General features: G+C 43.5%; 1 protein-coding gene across 1 annotated transcript in view; it reads right to left on the bottom strand.

Annotated features, from left to right (window-relative positions):
* LOC114643414 (uncharacterized) overlaps positions 1-9,616 on the bottom strand; it is a 1,023,859-nt gene that overhangs the window by 850,320 nt on the left and 163,923 nt on the right. The window lies entirely within an intron of this gene.

Genomic DNA, 9,616 nt, shown 5'->3' on the forward strand with positions numbered 1-9,616 from the left:
CCTGTCTCAGGTGTATGCTGCCACACTGAATGGCTGGACAGCCCAGCACAAATCCCTGCTGGCTGCATATTACTCGAGATGTGATGAAATTGCTTTAAATGCTGGATGTGTGATGTGGGGGTTAAGGACCATTGTACCCACTAAACTAAGACACAGAGTATTAGAAGAGCTTCACAAGGGCCATCTAGGTGTGGTGAAAATGAAGGCACTTGCCAGAAGTTTTGTGTGGTGGCCAGGCATTGATGAAGACATCGAGAAAATAGCGCAGTAATGTAGTGGCTGCCAGATGGTTCAGAATGAGCCAGAACGTGCACCACTTCAACCATGGGAATGGCCTACATTACCTTGGCACCGGCTGCATATCGAATTTGCAGGACCATTCATGGGGACAACCTTCCTGGTGGTAGTCGACGCATGCTCTAAATGGCAAGAGGTTTTCACTATGAGCTCCACCACTTCTTCTCACACCATTGAAGTACTGAGGGATTTATTTGCTAGAACTGGAGTTCCACAACAACTAGTGAGTGACAACGGACCCCAGTTCACAGCAACAGATTTCCAGGTATTCCTCCGCAGAAATGGCATACGGCACATCACATCTGCCCCATGGCATCCAGCGACAAATGGCCTGGCTGAGAGGTTTGTTTGTGCAAAGTTTGAAACAAGCCCTTCGAGCAATGACAACTGAGAAGCTGACCCTTCAGCAAAAATTGGGCAACTTCTTATCTGCATATCGGAATTCCATCCACGCTACAACTAACCAGACTCCAGCTATGTTCACTCTAGATTAGACCTGCTGCAACCAAATGTCAAGCAGACTGTGCAAGACAGACAAATCAAACAAGGCCATAAAGCAACTGACAAGGATACACGTAGCTTTGCCATTGGACAATCAGTTCTTGCCAGGAGCTACAGAGGAGACCAGAAATGGGGTTCCTGCACTAGTCAAAGAGCAAACTGGTCCCTTGTCCTATAAGGTAGAGGTTACTCAAGGTGTCATATGGCGACATCATGTTGACCAGTTGAGAAAATCAGGGTTGGTTAGAGCTGAAGAGACACCCACACTGCCTGTTGACTCCCCTGCTGCTGCTTCTATCAACTGTCCAGAGCACTTAGCATCTCCTCAAGCAGCACAAGTACAGAACTCATGTGCATTATCTCCATCACCTTCTGCAGAGGCTAACGCTGCTGTAACAAATCAAGAAAAATTACCCTGTGAAGAGAGACGTTACCCAATTCGCATACGCAAGCCTCCACAGAGACTAATTGAAAATTAAATGTATAGTTAGAAGTCAATGTTTTGATTTCTTCATAAAAAAGTGGGGAATAATTTAATTATTTCTGATTTTTAGAAGTAAGGAATTGTTATATATCAGCATAAGTGTGCAAGTCAGTTCAGCTATTGATGTCTGATTGTGGGTTGACACCTAGTGATATGATTGGTAATCCTTTGCACATTTTGTTAGTTGTTGTTCAAAAAAGACAACAAAGAAAAAGGCACGTGCTGTCTGCTTGTCCGTTCTTATCAAAGGAAAAATAAGGCTACGATAGTGTACAGCATTACAAATACATGACAATTTGTGACATATACGCAATGTCTTTGTCGATAATACAAACCATCAAACGCATGAACATTTCTGAATGCTAGTGGATGTTGTCACTTGTACGATTTCCGTACTTGTACGAGGCCACCATCCCCATCTCTGGCTCCCCTTTTTTCCCCAGCGATGCTCCATTTACGGCTCAGACAGATAAACACCCTCACCGGCTACCTGAGTTCATGGAATGGCGTCCCATTTTCTTTCAATTCTTAATATTCCCGAAGCGTCAGACGCTTTGTGCGCCACCTGAGCTCTCCGTGAAGTCTCCTGTGTTGCTGAAAGGCGCCGCTTTGTCTGAACCCCCCAGCTGTGAGCTGGGATTCACGAACCACTCCTCATATTCCGGAAAGTGGCACGGGGTCAAGGTGGCGAGGATCTCTTGTGGGGCTTCAGTGGTGTCCATCCACATCTGCAGCACTACAGGTAAAAACACAGGACACAGTTCAGAATGGCTGTGAGGCTGCTTAACGGGTCTGAAATGAAAGGCCGTCACTAACATAAAATATATAATACATAAAATCAAAGTAGCAATGCAATTCGGCTCAAAGCCAACAGGACTGGATGCCATCTACCAGTGCAATCGTCTGCGCCAAGTTTCCTTTAAATTGAGGGATTACTTTGGATTAATTTGGTCCACAGACCTGATCCTGACACACAAACACAGACAGACGTCACTCTGGAAGGGTCAAACTGTGTTCTGGGGTCCCTAATCCAATCTTCACCCCATTACTTGTTTCCCTTATACAGTGAATTCAAAACGTATTCGGCCACTTGGCTTTCTGCAGACCGAACATCAGATGCCGTGGTTGTTATTTCTCTCTCTGTAATACACAACACATTCTGTATGTCCTTCAGTAACACTCCGTTGAGCGCATTAACATTTGTGATGCACCATCTGGTGGAAAGTATTTTGCAATGCAACAAATTAATTACATATGCATTCCCACAGATGGCACATCAAAAAACATTTCCAGTAATAAAATGCATTTCTGCAGATGTTAGTGATGTGCAATCTGTTGGAATGACACATGCAATGCATACGGCTCTGTTATGTGCCATTTGGTATGGGATTCTTAAAAGCAGTGCTAATGTTTGTAATGTGCTATCTGTTGGAATAGAAAAATGCATGTCTCTATGTGTTATTTGGTACGCGATTTGTAAAAGTGGTGACAATGTTTTTGATGCGCCATCTGTTTGAATGAGAAAAATCAAATGCATGGGATTCATAAAAAGCAGTGTTAATGTTTGTGATGAGCCATCTGTAGGAATGAAAAACACATTGCATTTTATTACGACAAATGTTAGTGTTCTGCAATCTGTTGGAATGACAAATGCAATGCATAGGGTTCTGTTATATGCCATTTGGTATTGGGTTCTTAAAAGCAGTGTTAATTTTTATGATGTTTCATCTGTAGGAATGAGAAATGCAATTTACAGTTTCTGTTATACAATAGAAGTCATAAATTTCCATCCACTTTGGGTGAATTCTTTCAAACTCCCTTTCTATGCCTCCACAGATTTGATTTTAACAACCTCTAAATCTGGCGTTTGTTTAAGACGTCTGCTCTGTGCAGGACAGAAGTCATTTTTTCCACCAATGTTCACAGACCTAAGAGTATTTCACTTTTTATTGACCACATCATATTTCTAGTGGATCACAAGTTTACAGACACTTTATTAACAGGGCCTTTAAACAGCTTGGAAAATTCCAGGAAAAGACATCAAGCCTTTAGGCAATTAGACAACGAGCTTCTGAGAGCCAATCAGCCTCATTGGAGCCAACACGTGGATGGATGTTTAAGGCCGACCATCAAACTCACTGCCTCTTTACTTGACACCAGGGCACCACCCAGCCATCACACCACTCTGGAAGGAGACGCATTGTGTCTCCTAGAGAAGAATGGACTTTGGCACAAAAAGTGCAAATCAATCCCAGAACAACAGCAGAGGACTTCGTGAAGATGCTGGAGGACACAGGTAGACGAGACTCGATATCCACAGTTAAACAAGTCTGACATCGACATCATCTGAGAGGCTGCTTAGCCAGGAAGAAGCCCAAAGCTGCCATCAAAAAGCCAAACTGCAGTGCAATGGCACAGGGTACAGAGATCTGACCTTCTAGAGAAATGTTCTCTGGTCTGATGACTCCAAAATCCAACTATTTGGCCATAATGAGCATTGTGATGTTTGGAGGACAAACGGGTGAGGCTGATAAGCCAAAGAACAAGCGTGGAGGTGGGAGCGTCATGGTGTGGGGGCTGCAGGAAGGACTGGCGCACTTCATAATATAGATGGCATCACGAGGTAGGACAATGATGAAGATACACTGCAGCAACATCTCAAGAGTTCAGTCAGGAAGGTGAAGCTCGGTCTCAAAGGGGTCTTCCAAATGGACAAGGACCTCCAATGTTGGGGCAAAATGTCTTAAGGACAACAAGGTGGAGGTATCGGAGTGGCCATCACAAATCCCTGACCTCAATCTGATTGAAAATGTGAGTGCGAGCAATGAGGCCTGCCAACACGTCCCAGTGACACCAGTGCTGTCTGCAGGAATGGACCAGCAACTTATTATAAGAAGAAGGCGATGACCCAAAACATTTAAAGGCAATGCGACCAAATAGGAACAAAACTTGTGACCCCCTGGAATTGTGACAGTCAATCAAAAGTGAAACACTTGGAAGTCTGGGGACATTGGTGGTGAAAAATGACTTCTGCCCTGCACATCTTAAATGATAAGACAGATGTAGAGTTTGTTAGTCTAAAATCTGTGGGGGGCTCAGAAAGGGGGTTTGAGAGAATTCACCCCAAGTGGATGGAAACCTCTGCCTTCAGCTTTACTGTTGGATTGTCACTAATCAGCAGGTCCTTTTGATTTAACCTCCAGCCTGTCCCTTTTCGTTCTTCCTCTCCTGTTCTGCCCCTTGCCATCCTGCTCAGGTTCTTCTACAGCCAAGCGGGGGGCACAGGTGCCATACTTGTGATTGCACTAATGAGAAATCTGGATGAGCAGCAGCGTGTATCTGCACACGTGTGCATGTCCAGACCCCAGGACCACCCGGCTACATTTCTCTGCTCACCTGCCATACACCACCAGCACCACCCTCTGAGGCCTGAGCACACATTTTTAATTTCAAAGCCACAGACCCCTAAATGCGCCTTTACCACAAGGAAACACGAAGACCGTAGCAGAAGATGCAAACCGCTGAATGGAAGGAAGAAATCGGAAAGCCAGATGGGGATTTGCAAGACGAGGTACAGAGATGAGCCACGCCAGTTCTGGACTGATGTGACCGAAATGAACTTCTACCACAGTGTGACACCCGCTCACCTGTCGGTCACAGCTCACTAATCTTTGCCGATGACGTAGCAGCGGCCAAAGAAATTCTGAGAATGTCGTCTGCTAGTTTATACAGAAACGCATCCAAACTTTTCAGGTTGGACATCATCAGGCAGCAAAAGATGAGAATCTGAAACTCCACCATCAGGGACCGGCCGAGTTCATCGGCAGACGTTACCCAAAGTGAGCGTAAAGGGGGACAAACAACTAGTGAAAGACGCCATGAAAGCAGCCTACCTGAGCAGAACATCAGAAGAAAGCCACCATCTAATGATGTCGAGGAGCCACAGGCTTGATGAAGTATCCACAAGCAAGGGATGTGCAACCAGACATTTCATTTTCAAGAAGACTATCTGCTCCTATACTTTTGCTCACCTAAAAGAAAATGGGGTACCGTTTAAAATGTCGAGATGTCAGTGCCAGCTGGACTCTTTGTGTCATAGTCACATTTCGCCCTCAAACCCCAAGTATCGTCAGAGTATGGCAGAAATGAATGAATCTGCCCTGCCGTTCTAGCACCCTTGGAGGGGAACTGCATTTATAATCTGTCATTGTCACCTCCTGCACAACCCCACCCCATAGGACAGTGACGAGGTCGGACCATTCGGCCTGGCAAGCCCTCAATTCCAAGTTCTACTCACTAAGCAACAAAGCCCATCACCAAATTCAGTGAGTTAAACTTACTAGCAGATGAAGGCGGCTCTTCCTCTTATCTCCCCTGAAGGGAACCAAAATAAGCCGAATGGGGCTCTACGGGTGAATCCTCGAGCTCGAGGTCCTCTTCCTTAAAAACGGTCTTCTCGTCCTCATCATGGGCCTCTTGTTTCTCACCCGTATTTTTCTCCTGCTGAACGCACGCTGACTCCGCATCACTGGAGTCCTCATTGACTGGCGTGGTCACCTCCTCATACTCCTCCTCTTTAATGGCCACACATCTCTCTTCCATTGCCAGTTTAGTGTCGTCCTCTCCATTGCAGTGCCCAGTTTGGATGAGCTGTCAGTGCAGTTCACTTCTCATGATGATGATGATGATGATGATGATGACCTGTGAAAGGACAAAACAGAGCTGTTTAAACACATGGATCCTCTCTATGGGAGTTTGATGGCCACATCTGGCATAGCATGGCTTTTCTATTTCAACTTTCACTCAAGCACAATGGTGACCAATAGTTTGAACTCGAGCACAAGGGCTTCCGCATGCTAAGGTTTCTCAAAGTTAGGCAGAGCAGCTCATTTCTCAATCGCTTCATGCAAATAAGGAGACTCCACGCAGACCCTGGTGCCGCAATGACAGGAGTGCCAGCTCAGCGCTGCCCATCGGCCCTGTGCTGCCCATTGGCCCAGTGTTGAAACGTCTGCAATCATCTTCTGAAACTCTGGAATAATTCAACTTGGGTGAACTGGCATTGCTGAAGTGGACACACAGAGAGTGTGTGTGTGTGTGTGTGTGTGTGTGTGTGTGTGTGTGTGTGTGTGTTTACCCTACAATGAGGGACTGGTCCAGCCTTGTGCCAGATGCTGTCTGTGGTGGGCCCCAGCTTCCATACAGCCCTGCTTCAGTTAAGTTGGTGAAGAAGATGGAAGTATCGTTATTGTTATTAATGTGCCTTTGGCAGAGAAAAAATATGAATAGATCAAAGGATGGAAGATACTGAGGACAGACAATTATTATTATTATTATTATTATTATTGGACAGCACAGTGGCTGTATTGCTGTGTCTCAAGGAAGGATAAGTGATGGATGCCTATAATGTCTGCTCTTGTCACTTGATTGTGTGCTGAGTGTGTGCAATATTCTCAGGGTCAGGTACTTCTACTCACTAATGATGGAGATGGAGAGGACAGATTAATATGGGCAAGGAAGAACTTGGCTGGACACTGTACACAAGGTAGTGATGACGCGATAAATCTACAACAGATGCATATGAAAGGCACTATACTGCTGAAGATATCCAGGTAAGGAAGACTGACATTTTAAGTTGAGGTTAATTAGACTCAGTATCCACAGTGCCATAGGGGTAGCGATTGGCACATGCAAATAAAATACAATTACACTGGAGTCTGTACAATGTGACAGTAAGGACCCTTTAAACATATTATTGATAGATTTATAGATAGATGTGAAAGGCACTCTATAATAGATATGAAAGGCACTATATTACAGATAGATAGATAGATAGATAGATAGATAGATAGATAGATAGATAGATAGATAGATAGATAGATAGATAGATAGATAGATAGATAGATAGACATTAATTTTAGTATAGTCAATAGGATCACAAAATTACTTGCATGCATACTGCAGATAGATATATAGATAGACATGAAAGGCACTATATAATGGATGGATTTGTGAAAGGCTTTAAGTCTCAAAGCCAGCATTTCTTAAACTACATGTTTGTAATGTTTTGCCCCACAGATGTGTTGTGAAATTACAAATATTGTTCTGAGTGATACAGCGTCCTCTGTTCACTCCCCTTTTTCTGACAGCCCATAGTGTGCTGCTTGACGGCGCCAGTGCTGTACGAAGGGTTAACAGCTGCAGGTGGTTCAACAGCAATCTCTGTTGTTAAGAATTAGTTTTGCTACCAGTATAAAATTGTTTGAAATGTAAATAATCAACTTAGACCCCAATGTTAACATTTGCAGTGCACCATCTACTGGAATGTATTTTGTATTTTGCATTGCCTTTGTCATTTCAAGAGATGGTGCATAAAAAACATTTGTACTGTGGATATAGTAAAGAATCCCCCCCTTCGAAATATTCCCATTTTATTTGCTTTACTGTCTTAAACAAGAACTGAACAGAACAGCAATACAACTTCCCCAGCCTGCTCTTTAGGGTCGCTAGGCACACCTATAAAGCAATGAAATGTCACTATGTGTTGTGTCTTTACCCGTTTTTCATTCACTGTTGACTCTTTAGACTTTCTCTCTCCTAACGTCCCCACACCCCCTTCCTTCCTCTCTCCTCCCTCCCCTGTGCACACACCTTCTGTCTTTCTATGTATCTGTAAAAATGCAGAGCCTGCTCTAAAGAGAGTAAACAGAAAACATTAATTACAGTACGTCACAATAGGTTTCCTTCGATTTCCATTTTTTCTTAGCGGCCCCCTTGTAGATATCTCGCTCCACAGGTTGAGCCCCACTGCTGTAAGGCTAAAATAAATGGCAACTGTGCCAGTAAGCGGCAGCGCGCAGCTTCACTGATGAGGGCCAAACTGCGGAGAGCCTCGACACGGAGCTTCATGCTTGAAAGAAGGAAAAAAGACAAGCCTTTAACAACTGATTAAATAAGCTAACTAATATGTTCTGCTGTAACTTTATTTATTATCATTAGGACATACAAAGAAGCACTGGCATATAAACCTACTTGCTAATCTAACATATCTGTGTGCTCATATAAAAGCCTCACTCGTCTGTCAGGGCTAAGCTGCTGCTAACTTCTAGACATCAATGTGCAGTGAAAGGTCCGTAACCTTCAATCATCAGCTCGTAACCCCTATATACAGTGGCTCAGACTAGGCAGATATCAGAATGCGTTTTATTTTAATGTTATTGCCCAAAGTATTACTGAGCCCTAATAAATGTAAATGCCATTAAGTTCTTATATGTTTGATGTGCCGGCCTAAGAGCCTGCCCAGTACTCACACAGCCAAAGGCCCTGCCTGCAGTTTGTTTGTCTTCTGTCAGTGAGCGGCTCAGCACCGGCGTTCACAAAACAAGATCTGCCTGTGAAAAGGCTGGCAGGCCAGGGCCCTTCTGCTGAAATAAATGGTGTCCTTTTAAAGTTACCTCAGGCCTACACTTTTCATAGCTAATAGCACTAAAACTAATAATAAAGTGTATTGATCCATAATCTACATTCTCAACATTCTCCACCTTAATAAAAGGAAAAGTGTCTCTGTGTCTGTGTATCTGCATGTGAATTGTTTTCCTATGTCTCTCTCATTCCAACAGATGGCACAACACAAACATTTGTAGTAATAAAATTAATTGAATTTGTCACTCCAGCAAATGGTACATCACAAATATGTACACTACTTTAACAAATCCAACACCAAATGGTGTTTAACAGAGACATCATGTTAAATTCATCATTCCAACAGATGGCACATCTCAAACATTAACATGGTCACTCTTATGTACTTAAATGGAAAGAGTCTGAGGTGGACTATTACAGAGGGACTGGCATCAGGGCATCACTTATACCCAATTGTGTGACTCGGATCTGTGTGTGTTAATCGTAGGGTGCAGGAGTAGACGAGCCTGTTCAACAGACCTGATTAACTCTCACAAATCCTGAGATAAAACGACTTGAATAACCAAGAAAATCTAAAAAACTGTGAAGGAGCCGAGAGCGGCGAGTGCCTGCTGTGTGTTACGTGTGTGTGTGTGTGTGTGTGTCTGTCTGTCTGTCTGTCTGTCTGTATGTTATCAGTTTTTAAGATGTTTTCATATTTCTACTCCCCTTGTGTTTATTAATGTATCATATTATTCTGTTTATTAAACAGAGTGGACTTCAGTTGGGGTCTTTACTGAATAATCTGATAAATTCCTGGAACGGACAAAGAAAAACACAAACATTCATTATTGATAAGCAGGAGATGAGAACTTATTATGGGATAGATAATTTGTTTAATAAAGAGGACTAATGTGGAGTGTGATGTGGACT

Source organism: Erpetoichthys calabaricus, chromosome 5 (assembly GCF_900747795.2).
Source record: "Erpetoichthys calabaricus chromosome 5, fErpCal1.3, whole genome shotgun sequence".
NCBI lineage: Eukaryota > Metazoa > Chordata > Cladistia > Polypteriformes > Polypteridae > Erpetoichthys > Erpetoichthys calabaricus.